General features: G+C 49.1%; 1 protein-coding gene across 2 annotated transcripts in view; it reads right to left on the minus strand.

The window, feature by feature from the left end:
• Positions 1-24,844, minus strand: part of LOC138527137 (zinc finger protein 850-like) — a 108,433-nt gene that overhangs the window by 15,677 nt on the left and 67,912 nt on the right. For both annotated transcript variants that reach the window (XM_069638233.1, XM_069638234.1), the window contains one exon: positions 24,188-24,285. The gene's annotated coding sequence lies outside the window, so the exon portion shown is untranslated. The remainder of the gene's footprint in view (positions 1-24,187; positions 24,286-24,844) is intronic.

The raw sequence follows: 24,844 nt of genomic DNA on the forward strand, positions 1-24,844 counted from the left end.
ACTTTACTAGTCTTTTTAAATTCCTAGACCCAGCAGACACTATCTTCTTATAGAGAGCTGGAGGGGTTACCTAGTATCCCCTGTGTCTAGAATCTCGTGTAGCAGTCAAATGCTACCCTTTTCTATCGAAATGGCTGGTGACAGTGGTTTTAGAACAAACTACCATGATTTTTCCCGACCGTGAACACCGGTAGCTAAAAATCACGGGAGCCATGTTTTTCAAGATGGCGCCTTAAGCCCCTTTGTTTAAACGGGTCCCAGTCTTCTTTTTTTGCCGTTTCTTTTTGGAAAGGTCCTTCTAGTGTTTGTCTCTGTGCGCCAAACCAGGTTTGGTCCCTTTGTATGCCTTTGGCGGGCTTCAGGACTGAAGACCGGCTCTGGCATCTGAGTGTCTGGGGTGGGCAGGCAGTGAGGGAGGTGCCCGAAACTCCCTGTGCTTAGTCTCCTAGGAGACCGAAATGCACTCTGGAGTGATTGGCTGGCTGACTGTCCGGCAAGGACAGCCACCCTGCTGGGTGAGTGATAGCTAGCCTGGAATGAAAGGGAGAGAACTGTTTAAAAGGCGAGTCTCCAGGACTGGAAAGCAGAGTCAACCACTGGAATGAAATAACCGAAGAAGAGCTCGAAGAGGACGGCTGCTGCAACTCCTGGACCGTTGGTTTGCCCGGTGAAACCCTGCTGCAGGTCTGAATTTCCAAGTTCACCTCGACAGAGAAGCCCCTTCAAGGACGACTTCTTCCTTTGAGTTGGTGAGACCACTCAACTCGTAAGCCACCTGGATACCATTCTCAAGGCTGGTTAGGATTAACCAGGGAGAGGGACACCAGATTGTGCAATTTAATCTACAGCTACTGGAACTGAAGTGACTCCATCTTGTTTGCTTTTTCGACGATCCCGTGCAGTGCAGGAGTCCCCCGACGTCCTCCCTCTTGTCCCCACGACTGAGGCTCAGGAACAGTGAGATCTGCAGGACCTGCCACGAACCAACGTCTTCAGCTGCATTTTGTGCTTCATACTAAGGTACTCTGCCAACCCGAGTGAGAGAACGCCACTCTTGCAGTGAAAGTTCGTGAAACTTTCCCAACTTGCACGCCTAATCAGCTTGTGACCCGACATGTGATTCTTTTTCGCCTAAACTACTTCTAAGAACTTTCGCAAAGACTTTACCATTTGATACCAGAACTGCGCTTTCCTATCCAGAACACTAGCCCATTGACTTTGGCCTGGCCTATTTATGTTTATTGAATTTATATAGTGCTTTAAGCCAAAGCGCTTTACAATATAACAACATGGACAAAAGTGAGAGAAGCATATTTACAAACATGAACAGGAACAGGTAATTAAAACAATAAGTAGAACTATTTACAAGTGGGGAGGGTGGAGGGAGGGTAGAGGAGGGGGTAGGTGAAGGGAGTAACGGTGTAGGATTTGAGGTAGGGGTTATTGAACTCTTCTGGTGAACTGAAACAATTTGCACTGTCTAACAAGTATATGTGATGTATTCTACTTACTTTGTCCCTTTTGCTCACTTCTAAGTAACTGAACTGCCATTTTGCTCCTATTTCAGGGGAGCTCAAACTGTCTTCTAATCTTGGAGTTTTGTATTGAAGCCTATTGGTATATAATATTAAGCGTCTTCTTCTAGTGAAATGTTTTCTAAATGATTGTGTAATAAATTAATGTGTTTTTACCAAGAAACCTTGAGTATAAGTGTTTACTTGAACCACTGTGATTGAAATTCCTCTGTATAACTACTTGTACTGCTCACATTCACTCTTGAGATAAGCCTGGCTGCTCAGCTCGCTACCAAAAACTGTGTGGTACAGACTTATACCAAAGGTTGGGTTGGCTATCACCTGTAGTCCTAATTGTGTGTAGTGGTCCCAGAGGGTACTGCCTGCAATTCTGAATAAAAATTGGCTCAAGAGCCACTGCTGCATAGGACACATGCCAAGAGGGGCATGTGGAACCAGGAAGACGCAGCATGCCATCATCCCCAACAGCCGCATGGCTTTCCGTAAGGTTACCCAATGACTTGAAGGATCTGGAACAACATGTTTTAAACCCTCTCATTGGAGGGGATGACAAGCTTGTCTTCTGTCCAAATTAGGGCCCCCAGACATTGTTTGACCTGACTGGGGACAACACATGACTTTTTCTCATTGATGGAGAACTCTATTTGGAAAAGGTGGTTTATAGTCTTTTGGGTGCTGTCCAGACACGACTGGTCCAAGGCTCCAGTTCTGAGCCAGTCGTCAGATAAGGGTACACTGCAATGGACTCCCTGCGCAGGTGAGCTGCTGCCACCACCCTTGAGGTTGAGGCAATGCCGAAAGATACTTTCTGTGCACTGGGAACACTGAAATATGAAATATGATCCCTCAAATCAATGGGCCTCATTACAAGTCCGGTGCTAACCGAGCTGGAAAATCCAGCATGTTGCCGCCAGACTTGGAATTAATTGCCGGAATTACCAAGGTATTACAGCCCCGATGGTCCGGTAAATCCGGAGCCGGCATTGCGTTACTCTCCATTCCCGTGGAGTCCCATAGGTCTCCATGGTAATGGGGGCCGTGGAAACACTGGCACCGTGCGGTAATGGTGCCAGTGTTTCCATGTCTGTCTGCGGCCAGTGGCGTTACGCCCGCCAGGTCAGACCTGGCGGGTGTAACACCACCGGCCGCAGAACTCATAGTTAGCCGGTACGGTTTTACCAGCCCTGTTAAATCTGGACCGCTAAGTTGTAATGAGGCTTTACCAAGCTCGCACCATGCAGGATTCCCCTCTTCTGTCACTTTCTTGTGATACCCTTTTGTTGTGTTCACCTTAGTCTTTACCCCCACTGTTCAGTTACTTTATCAAAATTGCGGGATTCACCTGCACTTACTTTCACATGGTATCCCTCCGTCGGGTTCACTGTAGCCTTCAAATCACAGTTCAGTTAACTTTACCAGTTCTATTAGCTTATAGCATTCAGGAACTCTTAATGTCTTTTCAAACACATACCTGGTTCACTTTCACCAGTTCTCTCAGGTCCCCCTCCTCTGGGCTCAGACCTTCTTCTGCAGACAGTTATAGCTTGCCTCGATCGGGCACGAGCCTTCAAACCGTCAACATCACACTTGTTTCTTTGCAGCTTTCACCCTTCACTTGTATGTGATTGGCAGTTCGATACAGAGACTTCCGATAGGCGATCGCGTCTCGCCGGGCCACTCTGTTATAGTGTAGGATGTGCGTTTTACTTTTCACAATCAGGCTTCTCTTTCTCACGGCTGCCGACCTATGTGCAACCCACCATACTGGATTCAGTTCAAAAGGTTTATACAGGCCTCCTCTCCCGAGGCCTTCTGGTATCTGCTGTTCCTTTCACTTCTTGTCAAAGTCCTTCCACTGTACGAGGGGGTTTGTACCCTTGACTTTCTCCTTGTATGACCGCTTTGATTATTCGTCTCCTTTCTTAATTATTTTCTCTTGCGGCTTCCCTCACATGCATCTCCGCATTCTTCATTCTTGCTACAACGTGTGTTATTTTTTTCTATTGAGCCTTTGCGCTTGTATTTTAGGTGTCCCCACAGGTTTCTGAGTTATATAATAACTTGTGAGGTACACATTTTTTTGTGTTTGAACATAGTTTAAACACTTTATTTTGTATATTTCTCAATCATATTATCCACATAAATTAATTCACTTAGTTTTTACTCTTTTTTTCCGTACAACAGATATCAGTATCACACAAATTATTTCACTTTGTGTATTCTTTTGTGACATTAAATTGTGACTTTTCTGGTGATTGGTGTGTTATTTCTTCATTTATTTACAAAAAACGTTTGTGCCAACATTACTCTGCACGTGCTGCTGTTTCGCCCTTACTTGGGTTTTGTCAAGGCACATTGGTATTGTGTCCGTTTTGTGTTTACACTTTACATTTCAGTGCATACATTTCAATTCAGTGACAAAGTTGTATAGACTTGTACATATATACATCAGAGTATTGCCGTTTTATTCCTTGTTCCCGAGAGAAAACTTCAGTGGGTCTGAGGAGTCAAGAGTGGTAGAGGTTTAGTAAGTTTTGGTTGCTGCGTGCAAGAGGAGAAGCCACGCTATCAGATTGTGGTTCTTCATAGATCACCTGTAGGTGTTTAAGCTTACCCTAAATTGGGTAAATCCACTTTGGTGTTGTTGGGGGTTCTGTGTTCACATGATCTGTGTCCTTATGTTTCTCAGTTCAGTATTCTTTTACAAGCATATACGTAAGCCCTACAGTATGGAATAGATAAGGTGTCTCTATTTAGATGGTGCTTGGGCTTGCTGTCTGATAATCCCATGTCTTCGTTTAGGTTAATCGTAGTGTGCTTCATGGTGTTTTTAGCTTGGTAGTTGCGCAGTGCAGCAAGGTCTGTGCCTTCAAGGTTTGGGCCTGTGCATATAGTTGTTCAAAGTGTGAAAGCCTGTGTTGCTTGACAATTCATTTTTGAGTTGCGTCCGGGATACTTAGTTGCTTTGCATTTTAAACACATCATTAAAAGCGAGATGCTAATTCATAGTTTCATCTACTTTTTAATTCTTTGAGATTATATTAATACATATCTTTTCAGATTCAGTGCATTTAATAAATGCAACCTGCTTGGGCACGCTCATTGGGGTGTAAGGATTCCGGCCATTAGTTGGTTGCTCCGTGGTGAAGTTGTTGTGCCTTCCTCGTTACTGCCGGTGCATAGGTGGTTCTCAGTATTTCATAGCCTGTGGGTGGTGGGGATCGTGATTCTTTTGCATTTCATACCTTTGATGCAAAGTGGATTGTATGTATATAGTTTAGTTCACATATGGCCGCAGGATTACGTACATTTGTTCTAGTTAGAGTTTATTGTGCAAGCATGCGTTTACTATTATACGTGTTTTCGCAAAGTGCTCGTTGCCGTGGTGATACTATGCTAGGTTCTTGCGATAATCTGTGTTCTATATGGAAAAGCGGTTTGCTAACATTTCAGTTTGCAACTAATTGCACGTGCTGAATGACTCGTGGTGCGGTTCTAAGTTTGGGTAATATTATGGAATTACCGATCCTTCTTAGATCAGTATGGCACTGCGGTTCATTGGCCTGCCGTTAGTGGTTAGCAACTGCAGGTTTTTCTTCAAATGTTAAAGTGCATTACTCGTGCTAGGTGGCTTGCAGTGTAGGGTGCCTAAGTCGTTTGCTTACTTTTAACAGATGTATTCCTGTAACTGCAGTATAAATGATATATGCGATTCTGCAGTGTGCCAGAGAGTTAACGTTAAATCTCCCTCTGGTCGGGGGTGCTGTTGCGCGCACTCCTGGATGCTTCTATCTATCTGTGTGAGCTCCAGCAGCAGCGAAGGCCAAGGACGCCCAAAATCCGTCATTATTGCCTGTTTTTCTTCGTAATTGAGATGAAAGTCGTCTAAAGATACGGACTACATGGTGGCGAAAAATCAGAGAGAACCATGCTGGATAAGTTGAGATATACCATGCCAAAAACAAAGCCACGCGGGAGGCACCGCCAAGACATTGGGAAGCGCGAGAATAAGAGCCAACGCTGGGCAAGAAGCTTTACCCACTTCCAGCCATCTCGAGCTCATCTTGCCATGAGCTGCGGGATCACTGGCTCCCGACAAGGACCAGAACGGTGCAACACTCCTCAAGACCCACTCCAGCCGGACCGCTGGCGCGAAGGGTGAACCCGTCGAGGGCTAGCGGACAAAGAGAACACAGCAGCCAAAACAAGCAGAAACGCAGAGCCTTCGGAGGGTGGCCTGCCCGCCCTTAAAGGAGTGGATGCCCGGCGCGACCGTTCGGCCACACCCGTGGAGCCCTTAGCACGTATAAACGTGCCGAAGCACGGCAACAACGACACGCCCCGGTCCCAGAGGGCATGATAGTCGCTCAGGCGCCAGGGAGAACGTTCGGTGTGCCCATGTCATCATGGGGCCCACTGCGTGGATTGCTACCAGAAGGCCCAACGTGGAGAAGCTACACTAAAAGCCACACCGGATGGTATAAGCGCACTACAAATACTAGCAGTGCTCCCAGGCAACCGCCCCAGACATTTGCGCTCGGACTGATGCTCAATATTTGGGCATACTGAACTGTCTGTCACCTCCGTGATACACGAAATATGTGCCTGCCGCCCCGAACTGTAAGACGCCAGGCGTAGCCTCGTAACGCTCACCGCTCATACGGGCGGTATTGGGCACAGAGGATCTCGGAGGTAAGGAGAAGGTGGTGGCACTATCACGCCCAGCAAAAGCTGGCCTCCGGTAGCCGCAACAGGCTGTCTCTCCATGACAGAATAAAGGCTGGTATGCACAAGAACCCTGACATTGGTGGAATCAGGAACTCACAGAACACCACCATTGGAACGAAGTTGGTGCATCATTAGCAGACCACTCAAGGCAACTCTCCTAAAAGCGTAAGAGCTTCCTAATAAGGCACACACCTCTGGTCGCTCAAAGAGATATTCGTTACATTATTAGGGAAGATCACAGGCATGTGATAAGTACAGAAGGCAGCACAGCAGCGACGTGAATAATGGGCATGCACGAGGACCCCACCCCAGGCAATTAAGGTCCCTTCTACCGCCATACTTTTGGCATAGAACAGCCCTAACATTACAGAGCTCCACGGCACTAGGACCCGCAATCTACACAACACATCTATCCACCACTGGAGGTGTAGCGGGTGTAGGGGGAAAAGACTGGGACAGACCTGAAGCACGGGTCACCGACCCAATACGGAAGAGGAAGAGAAAGGAGGACAAGAAACTGGGGAGGGCCCCGAGACCATGCCCAAAGTGGCAAGCCCCAAGAAGGGTAAGGGAGCCATAGACACATTCACAACCACTGTTGTAAGAACAGATACCATGGCCAACGCAAGCACCGAGCAAACCCTGCAACCCGCACCCACACCACTGGTAACCACCATGGACCCACAAGCAGTATTTGTGTCAATGCAGCAGGTCTTTGCGGCTTTAAATGACAAACTGGACGGAATGACTGCTAATGTGACAACCATTAGGAATCAACTTGAAAAAGCTACCAGTCGAATCACGGAAGCAGAGACCCGAATCAGCACAGCAGAGGATACACTAGTAACGTTCAGCAACACAGTGACAGAGATAGCCAAAGACCTGGGTACGGTGAAACTTAAGTGTGAGGATTTGGAGGCGAGGTCTCGCAGTAATAATAACCGTATAATAGGGGTCCCAGAGGACGCACTCAAAGGTCTTATCGAACTGGCAGTTGTGGAGTTACTCAAGGAATTGCTTGGGGGTCCTCCATGTTTGTTGTGGAAAGGGCACACAGATCACAGGCGCCACGCCCAAAGCCCAGTGCCTTTCCTAGACCAATCATTGCAAGGATCATGAACTATAGGAATAGAGATCTGGTTCTACGTGCTGCCACAGACAAGCAGGAACTTCGACTAGGTTCCAACGTGATTCGGATCTTCCCAGATTACACACCCATGGTTCAGCAAGAGAGACGCTCCTTTATAGGGGTCAAGAAAATGCTTTGTGAACAAAAAGTTCCCTACGGGATGCTGTACCCAGCCAGACTTCATATACAGCACAATAACAAGACATACTTCTTCACTTTTCCGGAGGAAACAGCCAGCTTCGTGGAAGCAAACATCCGGGCACAGCCAAAACAGCCACCGAACCCCACAGAGGACAACAAAGCAATTCGCCACAGCATGGGCAGGACTGATGGAATAGATGATGACGACAAGTGTGAAAGGTTCTGAGGTGGCATCCAAATAGAGGAAACTTTAAAGATGTCTACTAGATATGTAATGATGGATGCTCTTTATATATAAATAAAAATATAGGCCATTACTAATCCCATATGTATTTCTTTATTGTGCATTAGTTAGCCGCTTATACAGTAAGTCAATTCTGTTTCAAAGCACCCACAGGGCAGCAGAGTGGGAACATGGGATAGAAAAACAATTAATACAGTGGAATATAGAAGACAAAGCTACTATGCCTTGTGAGTATTCAGAACGCGCAAGTGCAGCGAGAATAGGGGAAGTGGGGGGGGGGGGGGGGGGAGTGCTGGAATGTCCGTGCTCGTGGGTGACCACCACATGAAATGCATAGTATGGTAAGTGCTATCCGGCCTGGAGCTGCATTGGGTAGAAACTGCCCGCTTACAGGATTGAGGCTGGTGGGTGCCGGGGCAAGTGCTGAGAGGTAGGCAGAGGCTGGGGGAATTGGGTATGGGAGGCCAGGTCCCCGAGGGATACACAAGGACCCTGGTCACCAATCACAGCGACTGTGAGATTAGCAGAGGTGGGACGATGGGAAGGAGGAGGTGAAGAGGAAAGTCTTGAGGAGCTTCTGGAATTTGAGGAAGTCCTGCTCAAGAGGAAGGGGAGGCTGTTCCATAAGAGGGAGCCAGCTGAAGAAAGTGATCGGCCTCCGGCCCTCTGTTTAACAAAACGCTGTACACACAGAGAGTTGGAGGTCTAGAGGGAGAATATTTAGTAAGAGAAAGTTGCAGATAGTGTGGTCCCAGGCCCCAGACAGCCTTGTGGATGATGCAGAGGGATTTGAATTTAATCCAATCCGCAACCGGGAGCCTTAAAAAAATTATTCAGCATGAGATCTGGTGATTTTTTGCGAGTTGGGGTGTGGGTGGGGGGGGGGGAGATACTAATACCTGTGAATACAATATACCTTTTTTTAGAACACGTTTCCTGTGCTGCCCCTTTAAGAGACCGCCCAGGAAACTCTGCCTAGAGATGACCCCACCAACAGGCGGGCCTGCAGTGGCCTCTTTGACGCCAGCCTACTCGTGAGCTTTGGCATCGTTGCCATGGCAATATGGATTCATTATTATTGTTGTGGGCATGCACACCGGATGCATTCCTCACTTCACTTTTCTGCTTTTACGCGGGATCACTCCGACACTGGCTGTCTTTCTAGAACCACGGTTTGGTGCACACACTTTGAAGCAGTGGTCTTCAAACTGAGTGGCTGGCCTCCCTATGGGGGACCAAAACATTTCCAGGGGGGGCCAAGGCTCTGCTTGTAATAGGAAATATAAGCAGATATGGCATGTGGGGGCCTGGCCGCCATATTCAGCATAATAGGTTTGAATACCACTGCTTTAAAGGGACCCGAGTATCGTTGGGGCTTTCTCCTTATATTGTTGCTCACCTACATGGGCACATTTCCTGTTCAGTCCGCAATAGATATGCAGCGTGGAACAGATGTGTTCAAGTAGCAGGGAATCCGTTTGCTGCCCACGCGCTTATGTGCCTCTGTAACGTACATCTTCAGCATATATTGCCCGCTACATACATTGCTTTTATTGCTCTTTTCATAGGCCTTTCTCTGGCTGCCATTCAGGCACAGGTGTGTCCTTCCGCAGTGACCAGGGCTGGACTGGGAATCAAAAGAGGCCCTCGAAAGAATGTTCAAAGTGTCCCCATATTACACATTTTCAGCAAGCCCAACTCATTTCCTATGGGAAAATTTGGAAATGCCACACAAAAGTGGCCCAGGTTGGAGAGGCCTACCAGGAAATCTCCAGAGTTCCCTATAGGGCTGTACACTTCTGTCCAGGGTGCAGGGGCCTACCAGGAAATCTCCAGAGTTCCCTATAGGGCAGTACACCCCTGCCCACGTTGGAGAGGCCTACCAGGAAATCTCCAGAGTTCCCAGTACACCCCTGCCCAGGTTGGAGAGGCCTACCAGGAAATCTACAGAGTTCCCTATAGGGCTGTACACCCCTGTCCAGGGTGCAGGGGCCTACCAGGAAATCTCCAGAGTTCCCTATAGGGCAGTACACCCCTGCCCAGGTTGGAGAGGCCTACCAGGAAATCTCCAGAGTTCCCAGTACACCCCTGCCCAGGTTGGAGAGGCCTACCAGGAAATCTCCAGAGTTCCCAGTACACCCCTGCCCAGGTTGGAGAGGCCTACCGGGAAATCTCCAGAGTTCCCAGTACACCCCTGCCCAGGTTGGAGAGGCCTAGCAGGAAATCTCCAGAGTTCGCAGTACACCCCTGCCCAGGTTGGAGAGGCCTACCGGGAAATCTCCAGTGTTCCCTATAGGCCAGTCCACCCCTGCCCAGGTTGGAGAGGCCTACCAGGAAATCTCCAGAGTTCCCTGTAGGCCAGTACACCCCTGGCAGTGGCCGAGTTGATGGTGGAATGCAGTGGCCATCTTTCATTGAAAATCACCACACTTGTATAGTTACAAGAACTTATTGAGACCGTACAAACAGGAGCTCTCTGTTTTTACTAACAATTTCCTGATGTACACATTTCATGGATGGTCATTCACTTGGGCGAGTTCACACTTACTACAATAGACCCTCCCTGCTTTTTCCAGCACTTGACTGGACTGAGAAGAAGAGATGCATCCCTGCCTGCTGCCCATGCATGTTTTCCTTTGTCCCGCGGAGGGCTGTGCCCATTTTTTGATGAAATGAGGACTTTTGCAGCAGCCAAAACTCAAGCTCTTGGGAAGATGCCAGTTCTAAGGGTCATCTGCTCAGTCTCTCGAAGCATTTGCTACAGAGTTGATCTGTTTCTTTATTGATGTGATTTCACTTCACATTGCAGTGTACTTTGTGAATTCTGTTGTGTATGTTCATGCTTAACTGTTGTGTGCATTTCTTTGAAAGCACTGCACACGTTTGCTTTCTTTTCTGGGTGTGCTCCATGTGTAGTTATGCAGGCATGGCACTTTAGCGCAACAGCACTGTTCTGAGGCATCTCATTTAGACTACTTGCCACTGGTCTTTGGAACCTTTTTACTGTTTTTTACTACATTGTTAGAATTTCTCTGCATTAAACTATCAGACATAACTATATACACATGTGTGTACATCATAATAATTCAATTTGACATTATTCAACTGATGCACTTCCAGGCATCAGGCGTCTTCCTTTGCAATGTGCTGGAAAAGTGAAGTTACGGGGGAGCAGGTAAGTGATTGTGGTGGGGGTCAGGGTGGATGTGCTGGCCAGAACGCAGTGGGGAAGAGTGAGGGAAGGGGCGGGACAGGGGAGAGATGAAAAAGGGCATCTGGGTGGGTGAGGAAACGCCCCCAATGGAGAGAAAAGCCCACCATCGATGTAGCAGGTGTGTGGAGGTGTGGGGGAACTCTATGTACAGTGGCCATGTTTGCTTCAGGCAGGGCGGTGTGGAGTGGAGGCGTGATGGCCAGGATATGGAGGGGCGTGGTGCAATGCAGGTCTGGGGGATGAAACCCTCCCTGATGGAACCTAAGTCCCACCAGCGAGGAAGCAGGTAAGTGTGTGGGCACAGTGAATACAGAGTGCATAAGGCACTCATGTGGCTGCAGAATTCTTCATTCATGTGGAGATTGTTCATGAAAATAGATAAAGGGACATCATTACCCCTCCAATATGTTGTACATGTTTCTTTCCAAAATACTTAAAATGCGTCTGCTGTTTTAGCCATCACAGGGCCTCATCACAAGTCTAGCGGTAACCCTTAAAAGTGGCGGTAACAGAATTGCGCTGCCAATAATGCTCTGCCGTATCTTCAGCGGGTGCAAATACTGCTGACTGTAAAATCAGCCTGCACTATTACAGCCGGCGACACAAGGGGCAAACACAGCCGCATGACAAGTCCATGTTCGGAGTTATTAGCGCCAAAAAACTGGCGCTAACACCACCGAAAACACAGCAGTTACCTCCAGCTGGATGAACACAGGTGCCTGAAATAAAGCCACAGATGATCCCAATTCACCCCAGAGGGCTACATAAGACACAACCCTACCCCTACACTCCTTAGAACACCATGCTGCCACTAGCCACCGTGAGCTGGGACAGGCAGCTGCTCATGCTGTGCCTGGAAGTAGAGAGGCAGGACAACCAGGCCAGGGCACAGGGATTACAGGGGAGCAGGGGAAGACAGCCCAGCCAAGGTGTGGATCGATCCACAGGTTTAGGCCCTCACCAACAGCCAGTTGGTCACCCTGTACCACCTCAACAGGGAGACGTTTACAGAGCTGCTCACCACAATACAGGTAGACATAGAAAGCAGGATCAACATCTGGACAGCTGTGCCCCCACTGCTGAAGCTAATTCCTCAGAACTGGCAACTTCCAGCACTCAGTGGCCATGGTGCATGGCATGGCATAGCACACATTCTGTGCAGTGTTGGGCCAGGTGCTTGAAGCCCTCCTGCGGCAAGTGCAACGCCACATTTCAGTGCCTACCACCCCAACCCAGGCCAAGGCCATGATGGCACAGTTCTATGCCGTTGCCCAAATGCCAAATGGCATTGCTGCCCTGGAGTGTACCCATGTTGCACTGGTGGCACCCCCAGGCCCACAAAGCAGTGTACCGAAACCACAAGCACTACCACTCCCTGAATGTGCAGGTGACCTGCGACCCCAACCTTTACATCATCCACTGCTGTGCCCGCTACCCTGGTTCCACCCACGATACCATGGTCCTACGGAACAGCACACTGCCAGGGTACATGGAGAGGCACAGAGGACAATGGACCAGGATAGTGGGTGAATAGATAAGCCAGCACACATGCGCTGTGAAGAACATGCCCACATTAGGGGGAGGGGGGGGGTTGGGATGCAAATAACGACGCAAAGGATGGCATGACAAGCGAATGCGAATTCCGTACTTGTCCACCTCCAGCACCAATGTCACAGTACAGGCCAGGGAGCATGCACATGTCGGACCTACCTGCATGGAGAAGCTGATATACACATACAGTAGCAACTATGAACATCCTCATGACTACAGGTACCACAATAAAACATGCACTTACCAAAGAAACAGTGAAGGAATGGCCACATCGCCTCACACAAGAACAACCCTGCCAATACCACACCATGCACGTATGTGCGGCCAGCCCACAATGGTCAGCCGGCAGACCCGGATGATCAGGGAGGGCCCATGGGATACCCAGCATGCCACATGCACAGTGAAAATACACTGCCACATGTCAGCTGCACATGTCACTGACATACATCTCGCGTAACATATGCTGCTAGGGGACAGGGTGCATGTGAAGCAAAAACAATGCATGACAGGAGTGACACAGCAGGCACATACATAGAATCGGCACATGACATGAAAAGAAAGCCCATTTGCATGCACAAGTAGTCCACTGCCCTGATATTGTGTAAGCCCATCCCACACCTTACACAGTGATAAATGCCTGTGTTTCCCCCCATGCAGGTGACTCCGGATACCCACAGCTGTCCTGGCTAATGATCCCTGTTCATGATCCACAAACACTGAAGGATAATGCCTACAACCATGCCCACAGCAGGACCTGTGTGTGCATCGAGCATACCTTCGGACTCCTGAAGGCATGTTGCTGCTGCCTTGACCATACCGGTGGAGCCCTGATGTACGATCCAGAGAAGGTGGGTCAAATGGTGCTTGTGTGTGCCATGCTGCACAATATCTGCCTGAAGAGGAATGTCCCGCTACCCCCTGACGTGGACATGCCACGCCCAAGGATGAGGATGGAGTGGCTGTGGCATGGGCAAATGCACACATTGGGCCTCATTACGACCCAGGCGCTGGACCATGGTGCTATTAGCACCATGGCATGGTGGATGGCGGAATTACCGCCCCCATCACAAGGTTGGCTGGGGCGGCAATTCCCCATTCCCATTTTGCCCCATAGGGCATAATGGGGATGGGGAAGGCGCTAATTATGGCACCGTAAATTACGGTTGCCGTAATTAGCTCCAAGGTCCCTTAGCGGGTTGGATTTTAACGCCTGCAAAAAGCAGGCGTTAAAGCCTCCAACCTGCTAAGGGACCTTGTAATCAGGCGCTAATGGTTTAACGGCACCGACGCTCTTTACGGCGCCGTTAAACCATTAGCGCCAGGGTCGTAATGAGGCCCATTGCCAGAAATGATGTGAGGGATGGGAGATTGGCCCGCCAGGGACTGATAGACAATTTCGTCTGACACTTTAACATGGAACAAGCCATGCACGACTGTGTGACACTCCCCTCCATTAATAAACACGGCAATGACACAATCAGGAATGTCCTCACATTGATTAAGTCTGACGGTTTTAATGTAATGAAGTGCCCCAACTATCCCACCGACTCCCCATCACACAATCCCCCTCCCCTGCCCCACCAACTTCTCAGCACACAATCACCCCTCCCCACCAAATTCCCAGCACACAATCCCTCCTCCCCCACCAACTCCCCAGCACACAATCCTCCCTCCCGCTTCCCCCCCACCAACTCCCCAGCACACAATCCCCCCCGCCCACCTCACCACCAACTCCTCAGCACACAATCCCCCATCCCGCCTCCCACCAACTCCCCAGCACACAATCCCCCCCCACCCCCACCCCCACCCCCACCAACTTCCCAGCACACAATCCATCCTCCGCCACCAACTTCCCAGCACACAATCCCTCCCTTCCCCCACCAACTTCGCGGCACACAATCCCGCCTCCCCACAACTCCCCAGCACACAATCTCCCCTCCCCCACCAACTTCCCAGCACACAATCCCCCCTCCCCCACCAACTTCCCAGCACACAAACTCCCTCCCACCTCCCCCCACCAACTTGCCAGCACACAATCCCCATCCCGCCTCCCCCAACTCCGCAGCATACAATCCCCCCTCCCCCCACCAACTTCCCAGCACATAATCCACACCAACTCAACCAAGCACACAATCCCCCCCACCAACTTCGCAGCACACAATCCCCCCTTCCCCCAACTTCGCAGCACACAATGCGGCTTCCCCACAACTCCCCAGCACACAATCTCCCCTCCCCCACCAACTTCCCAGCACACAATCCCCCCTCCCCCACCAACTTCCCAGCACACAATCCCCCCTCCCCCACCAACTTCCCAGCACACAATCCCCCATCCCGCCTCCCCCCAACTCCCCAGCACACAATCCCCCCCTCCCACCACCAACTTCCCAGCACACAATCCCCCCCTCCCCCACCAACTCCCCAGCACACAATCCCTCCTCACCCCACCAACTTCCCAGCATACAATCCCCCCTTCCCCCAACTTCGCAGCACACAATCCCGCTTCCCCACAACTCCCCAGCACACAATCTCCCCTCCCCCACCAACTTCCCAGCACACAATCCCCCCTCCCCCACCAACTTCCCAGCACACAAACCCCCTCCCGCCTCCCCCCACCAACTTCCCAGCACACAATACTACCTCCTCCCACCAACTTCCCAGCACACAATCCCCCTTCCCTACTCCCCCCACCAACAACACCTCTCCACCATCTCCCGCTGTCTGAGCTCCATGTCCTCAAGCCTCGGCAACAGCATGCTGCGTGTTGGAGAGTGCTGTGTGGGTGAGGGACTCTGCACTGGCCCAGGGCTGAATGCAGGGAAGCCATATGAGGGAGTATCAATGTCCAGCTCTGGTGTCGGTGCGTGTTTGCGGCGTGGAGAGCTCTCCGGGGAGTGTTAGCGGTGGCAGCGTGGAGGGCTCTCCGGGGAGTGCTGGCAGCATTGAGGGCTCTCCTGTGAGTGTAGCCCTTCGGGAGGTGATGACACCGGGCTGGTGTCCCCGTGTGGCTCCTCAGTCACCCTGTGTGTCTGGCTCCAGGTGTGGGTGCAGTGTGCCCTGCACTGCGCCTGGTGGCCTGTGGTGTGGACGGTGCCTGCACCCTGCTGTGCTGCAGCGTAACGCGCTCTGACCTCCGCCTTGGTGTGGCCTTTGGGGCCTCTGTGGGGTGGTGGTGGCGGCAGACCTTGTAGGCCTGAAAGTGCTGCTCCCTGATGGGCCTGCAGCCTCCACCTCCACCTCCACCTACAGCTCTTCCTCCTCGTCTTCCTCCTCCTCCTCCTCCTCGGACGCCTCTGGCGATGCGTTGAGTGCCCGTAGGGGACATATGAAATGTTGTCAGGTATGGTTCCCCCACATGTGTTGGCATGCAAGGGACAATTGCTATGGTACAGAGTGTGACCCCACACATATGGGCATGGTTGGTCATGGGAGGATGCATGTGGGCCCAGCATCATGGGGTTGCTTGTAGCGATGGGTGTGTGACCCATGGCCTGTTGGTCTTTGGCCTGTTTGTGGCTAGGGCAGCTTACGTCTGACATGTAGGCTTGTGGTCCTTCATGGCCCCACATCCCCTACCTGGGTGGCACTCACATGGTGGGCTGCTGGGCCTGCAACATGCTGGTGTGGCTGCTGCACGGTGTTGTGGTCGCTCATGCACCGTAATCCCGCTGGCACAGGGTGTGCCAGTAGGGGTGTGGTGCGCATGGCATTTGTTTGGTTCATTTCCCTGCCCTTCCCGCTGCTGTGACGCACAGGGGTGCCCTTGGTGCCCTGACGCATGGCTGCTGTGGAGTGTGGCTGATGTGCCACCCCGTCACTCTGCCCTGTTGGCTTCTGGGTCTGCTGACTTGTGTCCCTGTCCACTGGAGCATCTTATGCTAGGCTGTCATTTGTGCATGCACTTGTGTTGGGAGGGCGGGGGATGTTCACTCACCTCCTGGCTGTTGGCACCCGCCTCTGCACTGCAGCATCCCTCTATCCCTTCAAGGTCCAGCACTGGGCTGCATTTCTCCTCCTAGGCGGTGAGGACCAGTGGCTCAATAGTTCCTCCTCCAGTCGCCAGGGACTCCCAGCGGCGTTGAGACAGCAGTCCATGCACCCTGACCTTCAGGTCATTCCACCGCTTGTGGCAGTGCTCTCCATTATGGGGTATGCTTGATACTGCTGTCACCTTCTGGCAGATGGAATTCCAGAAGGCTGTCCTGCGCTGCCCAGTGGTCTTCCGTTAGCGACTGCCATAAAGTTCCTCACAGTGAGCAATTAACTCATCTGAGGAACACCAGCTTGCCCTTACAAAATTTGGGTTTGCACAGGCGATGTTCAGCCATCTTGCCTCCTATCCTCTCCTGGGACATTTTTGCTTCTTACCAGGACTGGGTGACTGCAAGAAGTGGAGATATTTAATGGATTGTGTTTTCCAAAATGGCCATCGCGATTCTTCCCGTTCTGGCAGTGAAGCAAATTTCCGCTGACGTTAAAAGCGCCGGGATTGCCAGCTGTAGTGCTATTAGTCTTATTTTGGTGCAGTTATCGCCAGGCGCTAATAGCATTACCACCGGAGTTGGGGGGGCGCGTTCACACCAGGTTGTGATGTGGCGTTAATTCCACCGCACAAACCGGTGCTACTGCTATTTCCGCTCAAATGTAACTGCGCTGGAATACTGTCAAACTTGTGATGAGGTCCGTAGTCTACTGTCGCGTTGACAGAGAAAAAAAATATGGTGACAGTTGCCACAAGTAGGGTGTATAAAACTTTTGTGGTAAACCAGGACGACTATAATACTTATTACCTAAAAAGGCTTCTTAGTCCTAAAAACTATCACAAGTTGTTCAGAAGTTGTGGTAATGAGCTACAAAGAGGTTTGAAAAAAAGGCCCATCGCACCTCAATCGTTACGCCAGGGTGCTAGTGGTAATACTGGCAGCAAATCCTTGGTAACGGCTCTCACTTCAATTGGCCCATTACGTTGGGCATAAATGCTGTTACCGTCTGGTATAAGCCACCCATCTGGTCAATAGAAACATATGGGGCCTTAGTTTTTTCATAGTCCAGGTTTATAGGGGTTTTTCCATTGAATCTTTTCTTTCCAATACTGACAGACATGAAACTTTACATGGTATCTTCTCAACTCTCTCCCAGTGCAAAAGCGCTTGGTATTAGGATTCAAAAGAGAAATTGTCAAACAAAAAAAAAAACGAAATAAATATGAAGTAAGTTTGGTACCAGGTCACGTTCTTCAAAAAAGAAAATCTGCTCATGAGTTTCAGTTGTTCAAGGCCCTGTAATCTCACACCTGGTCCATAGCAACACCCTACTGGCAGAAGTTGTAGGTGCCACCTTGACCCTCTGAAAGTCACCCAGCATGCTGTGGTATGAGCCATCTGAAAGTTGACTACATCACCGCCCTCGTCAAATAGTTGGCTAGACAATCAAGCATGCATTGTGTTAGCGACAGCCGGAGTCTCCTACAAAGCAGTCACAGCCAAACATCACTCCACCTGGCCAAGAATCACACCATCTCCAGAGGTCACCAGACGCCAAGGCATCGGCCGACAATAGACGAAGAACTGTAAGAGGGAAACAACGAGCAAACAAGTATTTTTTTTCTATACATCACTGCCTATAGACCATGTTACTAATGCAGATAAAACTGCACCCTCTTCCCCCCCACCCCACTCTTTAAATAACATCTCACCAATCACTGCAACCCTACTTCTCGCCCTCTGGAGGGCCTTCCCATCCCTTCCAATAGCCACTTTCTCTGCTACCCCCACCCCTAGTCTGTAATGCTAAGGGTGCGCCCCCGATCTACAACCCACCATTGCTTTCCAGCTAGGCTGACACTTCCTGCATCCAATTCACCCATACATACAAACCATTATTATTGCTGACAAACACGTTACTTGGGGCCTTGTTTTGGTTTTCCCGAAAAAGGTTTTGCCACGTCCGAACGCCAAGTACATTGTGTTAGAGCAGATTTTCATTTTTGTGTGAAATTCTCTCCACCTATGAGTCCTTCAGCATGTTCTGCTATTCTCTTGGATGTTTACCAGTTCTCCTGAGTGAGTGGAAAATCTTTTCCATGCTTTTTCCACTATTTTGATTTAAGTATTGGAATGCGCAAAGTAGCCAATCCACAAAGGACATCAGAATGGGTACATCTTATATGCAACCATTCAGATGGCCTTTTTCACCTCTTAACGGATTTGCACAAACCAAGGGGGCGTTTCTGTGCATTTAAAAGGGCATCCCGAATTTACAAACAGGACGAGAACATGCAACATTTTTTGTTCTTTAAGTGCGACAGCAGAGGAGAACCGTTGCTGTCTCGCTTCCATTTCTTTTCATCATACGGGATAGAAATGCTTTTTTTTGGATCGCATTTTACAGTGACAAGCCCTTTAAACTGTATTCAGTAGTATTTTTCCTTTCCTCTCCTTCCCCCAGAAGCTCACTGTCTCTAGAGATCTGGTTCTCTCTAGGCTGCACTATTGTAACAACCTCTTTCTAAATCTGCCTGCTTCTACTCTCCGCCATCTGCAACTTATCCAGAACAGGACAGCAAGACTTGTCCTTGGCCTCAAGCCCTGGGATCGTATCTCTCCAGCCATGAAATATCTTCACTGGCTCCCAGTGGCTAGAAGGATTAAATTCAAGACCCTTTACATTGTCCACAAGGATTTCTGGGGCCTGGGTCCAAAATACCTTCAACTCTCCCTCCGTAAATACCTTCCCACTGGAGTTCTTGGCTCCACCGCCTGCAACTCCCTCAGGGTCATTCGTTTCTCCAAGCAACGAGTTGGGGGTAGATCTCTTTCTTCGGCTGGGGCCTCCCTCTGGAACAGCCCCCCTGCCACTGTGAAACTTGAGGAGAAACCTCTCCGGTTGCGGAAGCACCTCAAAACCTTCCTCTTTGCTTTTGCCTTTGCTCTTCCTCTCCCCTGTCGATCTGCCTGCTTTGGCACCGTGCACCTGGTTACCCTTGGATTTCGGGCCCAGACCCCTGTCCGCACTGCCTCCGGCAACTCTTGCACTTCGGTCTGAATCTGGAACCCTACAGTCCCCTTACTTGCCCTTATTAGACACCCCTTGTCTGCGCTCTAAACCTTGCTGGCTGCACTACCATTTGTTGTTTTTATCCCTTGCTCAGTACTTTCCACTTCTCCCGTCTCCCTTGCACTTTGCCCCCTTCTCTCTCTCCCCTGCTCTTGCGCGTTCTCAATGTCACTGGGCCTAGTAAGATCATTGTTTTGTCCTCCCTTGTTACCCTCCCTTGCCTCGTCGGGCTCTGAAACACTTGTGTATGAGCGCGATACAAATAAAATATCATATCATGAAGGTGCTGGGAGCTGTGATTAATCCTGCAGAGTCATCACCAAACCCCAGCCTAAAGTCTCCTCCCATGTGGCCAGGGGAAGGCAGCCGCTCCATGATCCTAACCCTGGTGGTGGTATCAGAGGGGAAGGATCACATGAGAGCAGACGGCTATCCAGGGGAAGTGGTGCCTCCACTAGGAGGGACGCAGTATTCATCTTCCTCTGAGGATAAAAGTGAAATCATTCCAAGGTACCTAATGGCATGCTATCCATGTACAAGTCCCTCTAGTATTAATGCCCAAAGAGCCTGTTATAAAAAGACAGCATTAAGTTGATGCCTCAATGGTTTAAGAATTGAAGAACACCTTGAATTGTCATTCTTCTACCTTTTTTAGCAATCCTCGTTCTAATGTGGAATTACAAATTCCTTCCACTCCTCTTATTCTAATAACTCTCAGTTCATAGAACAACCTGATTTAATTGAAAATAATATGAAACAACTTAATGTTATACATTCTTCTTTGGACTTCAGTTCCCATAATGCTAAAAGTACTGAGACGAGGAAGAGGAGCGCAGAAGCAAGGGAGATTCACAATGGTGAATATTCAAAGGTGCGGTCTAGTTGCTGTTATTCAAAGCACCTGAGCGGGATATTTAAATCCTTTAAGGAGGATCAGCTGGAGGGAGTTGTGGTTGAAGCGGATGGGAATGAAGAGAACGAAAGTGCAGCTGAAGAAGAAATCCGAGGAGCAGTTATTGACCATGCGGGGGGCATAGCTGGGAAAGCTGAAGCCATCCTAAGCACAGGAGCAGCCACAGAGAGAAGCCCGCCAGAAAGAGTCACCCTGAAAGGTGAAGTCCAGCAGAACTGCAGAGTACATACGGGCAGCGGAAAGTGGCATACTAAGAAGCCCAGCTGAGGAGGAGAAGTGTCCCTGATGAAGCGTGTGGCAAGTAAGGCTCACTGCGAAAGGTGAAGTCCAGCTGAACTGCAGAGTATGCTCAGCAGAAATCAGCATGCTAAAAAGAAGCCCAGCTGAGAAGTGTTTCCGAAGCAACGTGCAGCAAGTAAGAGTAACCTCGAAAGGTGAAGCCCAGCTGAACTGCAGTGTACGGGCAGTGGAAAGCAGCATTCTAAGAAGAAGCTCAGCAGAAGTGGAGCCGTTTTCCCAGAGCAGCATGAGGCAAACCAGTGAAACAGCAGAAGTTCAACAGAGCTGTCAACGCTCCCGAAGAACGACGCGCATCCAACCCGAGGCTCGCAGAGGCGGAGAAGAAAGCAGACCGGATGCTGAAGGACCGCCGCAAAGCCCAGCAGCAAGCAGAAGCTGCCGCAGAGAACCGTGAGTTGGCAAAGAGTGAATGCTGACCCCGGGGTGCTGCATATACGAAAGCTGTTAAAAATAAGTCATTTTGAATACCGAACAATTGATAAAGCAAAGCAAAACTCACTTACTGAATGCAGAACAATTAAAGAAAACAAAGCTAAGAGGCAAAGAGGGAGGTTCCCTTATAGGGGACTACAAGAAGGCAAAGATAACAACCAATACTATCTACAGCCAAGAGGGTGGCAAAAGATCTTGGGAAAACAACCAGTGGGAAAAACCTCAAACCATTACTACCCACAGCCCAGAGGATATGGGTATACTATATCAAGACAACCCGTGTGAAAAGCCTCAAACCATTACTACCCACAGCCCAGAGGCTATGGGTATACTATATCAAGACAACCCGTGTGAAAAACCTCAATCCATTACTACCCACAGCCCAGAGGCTATGGGTATACTATATCAAGACAACCCGTGTGAAAAACCTCAATCCATTACTACCCACAGCCCAGAGGCTATGGGTATACTATATCAAGACAACCCGTGTGAAAAACCTCAAACCATTACTACCCACAGCCCAGAGGATATGGGTATACTATATCAAGACAACCCGTGTGAAAAACCTCAATCCATTACTACCCACAGCCCAGAGGCTATGGGTATACTATATCAAGACAACCCGTGTGAAAAACCTCAATCCATTACTACCCACAGCCCAGAGGCTATGGGTATACTATATCAAGACAACCCGTGTGAAAAACCTCAAACCATTACTACCCAGAGCCCAGAGGCTATGGCTTTACTATATCAAGACAACCCATGTGAAAAACCTCAAACCATTACTACCCACAGCCCAGAGGATATGGACATATTATATCAAGACAAGCCATGGGAAAAACCTCAAAACCTGCATTACCACAGCCCAGAGGATATGGACATATTATATCAAGACAAGCCATGGGAAAAACCTCAAAACCTGCATTACCCTTAACCAAGAAGTTGTGAGAAGGTCTTAACAAAGCAACCAAAGCAGAATATCCCTTCTCAGAGATATACTTTTGAGAAAGCTTGGATCTCATATTGCCAACAGCCAAGTGACTGGAAAACTATACCAAGGCGACAAGAGAGCAACTCTTCCTTTTTGGGGTTTCAACTGGAGGAAACTTGTAACCCAAACTGCTATAAGTCAAAAAGCTGTGAAGAAGTTGTAGAAAGATCATTTGAGATAATACTTGTACATTTCATTCTCAGTTTAAGGAAAACTGGAATACAAGATGTCAAGAGTCAAAACACTATGATAAAAAGCAAGTGTTGGCCAAACCTCAGTCCAAGAGAGATTAGAGCTGGGAATCTTGGAATCAATATTGCCATCAGGTTTGAAGTTAGCTGTAAGAGTTTTCTTACTGGCAGGCGAATAAACCACTAAAGGGCCTATAGTAGTTAGTCCTGGCAGGCGAGTAAACCAGTAAAGGGCCTATAGTAGTTAAACCTGGCAGGTCAGTGGACTGGGACAGAGGATGGTGGTTTAATATCTTTGTGGCAGAAATGTATTTGAAAATAATCTTTATTGAAGTCAGAGATTTCATGTACTGTAGCATATATTTGAATCAAGAAGAAGTAATGAGAAACATTAAAGCGCTATCTTGACAAGAAATAATTATTATATTGGGGTTTAAACCCGTGTTTGAGAAGGAAGTTGATCTTCCTTTCCAGAAGGACATTGTGGAAGACATCGACTTGTTTTGAGTTATCAACCAACTGTGATGAAAAGGACATTCATGATATCTCTGAGATAGACACAATGGTTGAAAAACACTTTTCTATTTCTTTGAAAGGAACTTGGTTGAATCAGAATTGTAAATTAAGTGTTCCTGAATTGATCCAGTGTTGGGGAATACAACCCTGCTTGCAAGGAGTGCTACCAAGAACATGTGTGTTTGAATTACAAAGACTGTTTTTGTTGAATCAAAAGTCAGGCATATTTTCCTTGTATCATTTGATTGTATGTATCAGTGTGCGGGCCAGAGATATTTGGGCACTAGGCCATTTTTTCTTTAATATTAGTTTGCTAGGCAGGGACCTCTCCGTTATGTTAGGGAAAGTTAGGTGTTTATCAGAACAGCGTATGGAACATATGGGTTATTGTGACAACAAGCTATTATTTACTGTAATATTTGTGAAATGTCCTCCTTAGAGGAAGACACATACTGTGGGCCTCATCACGAGTTGGGCGGTTACACCGGCAGTATTACCGCCGGCGGTATTAGCCCTAGCGCCAACCCCCCCGGTGCTATTAGCGCTGGATCACGGGTTTGACGGTAATGGAATTCTCCATTCCCCACTGAGCCCATTCGGGAATGCGCCATTCCCCATTGGGCTCAATGGGGAATTTTCGCGCTCTTACAGCTGGCGGATTTCCCGCCGGCGGTAATAGCGCTAATTTTCGGCGGATTTCCCCCCAGCTCAGAGCTGGGGAGAAATCCGCCAAAGCCCTGATTTGGCAGACCCTTAAATCCGGCGGTAATAGCGCGACCGCCGGATTTAAGGGTTACCGCTAAACTCGTGATGAGGCACTGTGTCTGATCCCATGGATTTGTCCCACTTCCCTGATCGCCTTCTTCTCCTAGGTGATCCTCCCCTAGAACACCACCAGGGTCAGGACCAGGAAGTGTTTGCGTGTCCCTGGCCACCTGGGAGGAGAGCTTACGTAGGGTTTCAGTGACGGATCCGTGGGATTCATCACAGCATGCACATTAAACCAATTATGTAGCACACAACAAACACTTCTGTCAAACCAGGTACATCGGGGACACTGCCTATTAAACTGATACAGAAGTTACAAATAATGACACCCTGGCTCTCTTGTAGTCCTGCACACTGCCTCTTTTCTGCAATGTGCCAATCCTATACCTTCCAATCAATAATAAATGTGCCACAGAAATGCCACAATAAATACAAGTTTGTGCCACAAAAATTGCTTTTTTTTTTAAGCTGCAAAATTTACCATTTCATGTCGCAATATCCTGGAGGGTCCGACTGTGTCTCCCAAGTGACACCAGCACTTGCAAGGGAAGCATTCCAGGAGGCAAGGATTGAAGGCAGCTGAAATAGATATACAGAGTTAGGAACACACGCGCTCTGCATACGCACTCTGCATACGCAATCCAAGTTAGCAGACAAGCCTCTAGCAGGATCGGTCTGCACGCTACACATATTAACATCTATCCTGAAATACACCAATCACCTGCCATTAACAATCAGAGAAACCAGATACACACAATCACGACATGCCTGGTCTAGGGGGTGGGAGAAGAGGCCGAAATGAGCCAGAGAGTACAAAGGGCAGGTGTGGATTTTTGGAGACAGGGAGCACTGCAAGGTGTTTGGGAGCAGCAGAACGGAGAGGATGGGAGAAGAATTTGTATTGAGAAGACCTTTCCAAGCGCGGAGAGGAAAAGACTGAGTATGAGGGAGAGAGAAGTCATAGGGAGGAGAGAAGTGAAGACTTAAGGCAGAGTGGCAGAGTAAGACTGTGGAGGAAAGGAAGAGAGCGATTCAGGATGAGGTGGTAAGAGAAGCTCAGGAGGAGGAGAGAAGAGTGGGGAAGGAGTTAGAAAGAAATCTAGAGTTGAAGAGGGGAGTGGAGGAGAAACAGCATGTG

The sequence above is a fragment of the Ambystoma mexicanum genome, chromosome 14, assembly GCF_040938575.1.
Source record: "Ambystoma mexicanum isolate Mex_15411 chromosome 14, UKY_AmexF1_1, whole genome shotgun sequence".
Lineage (NCBI taxonomy): Eukaryota > Metazoa > Chordata > Amphibia > Caudata > Ambystomatidae > Ambystoma > Ambystoma mexicanum.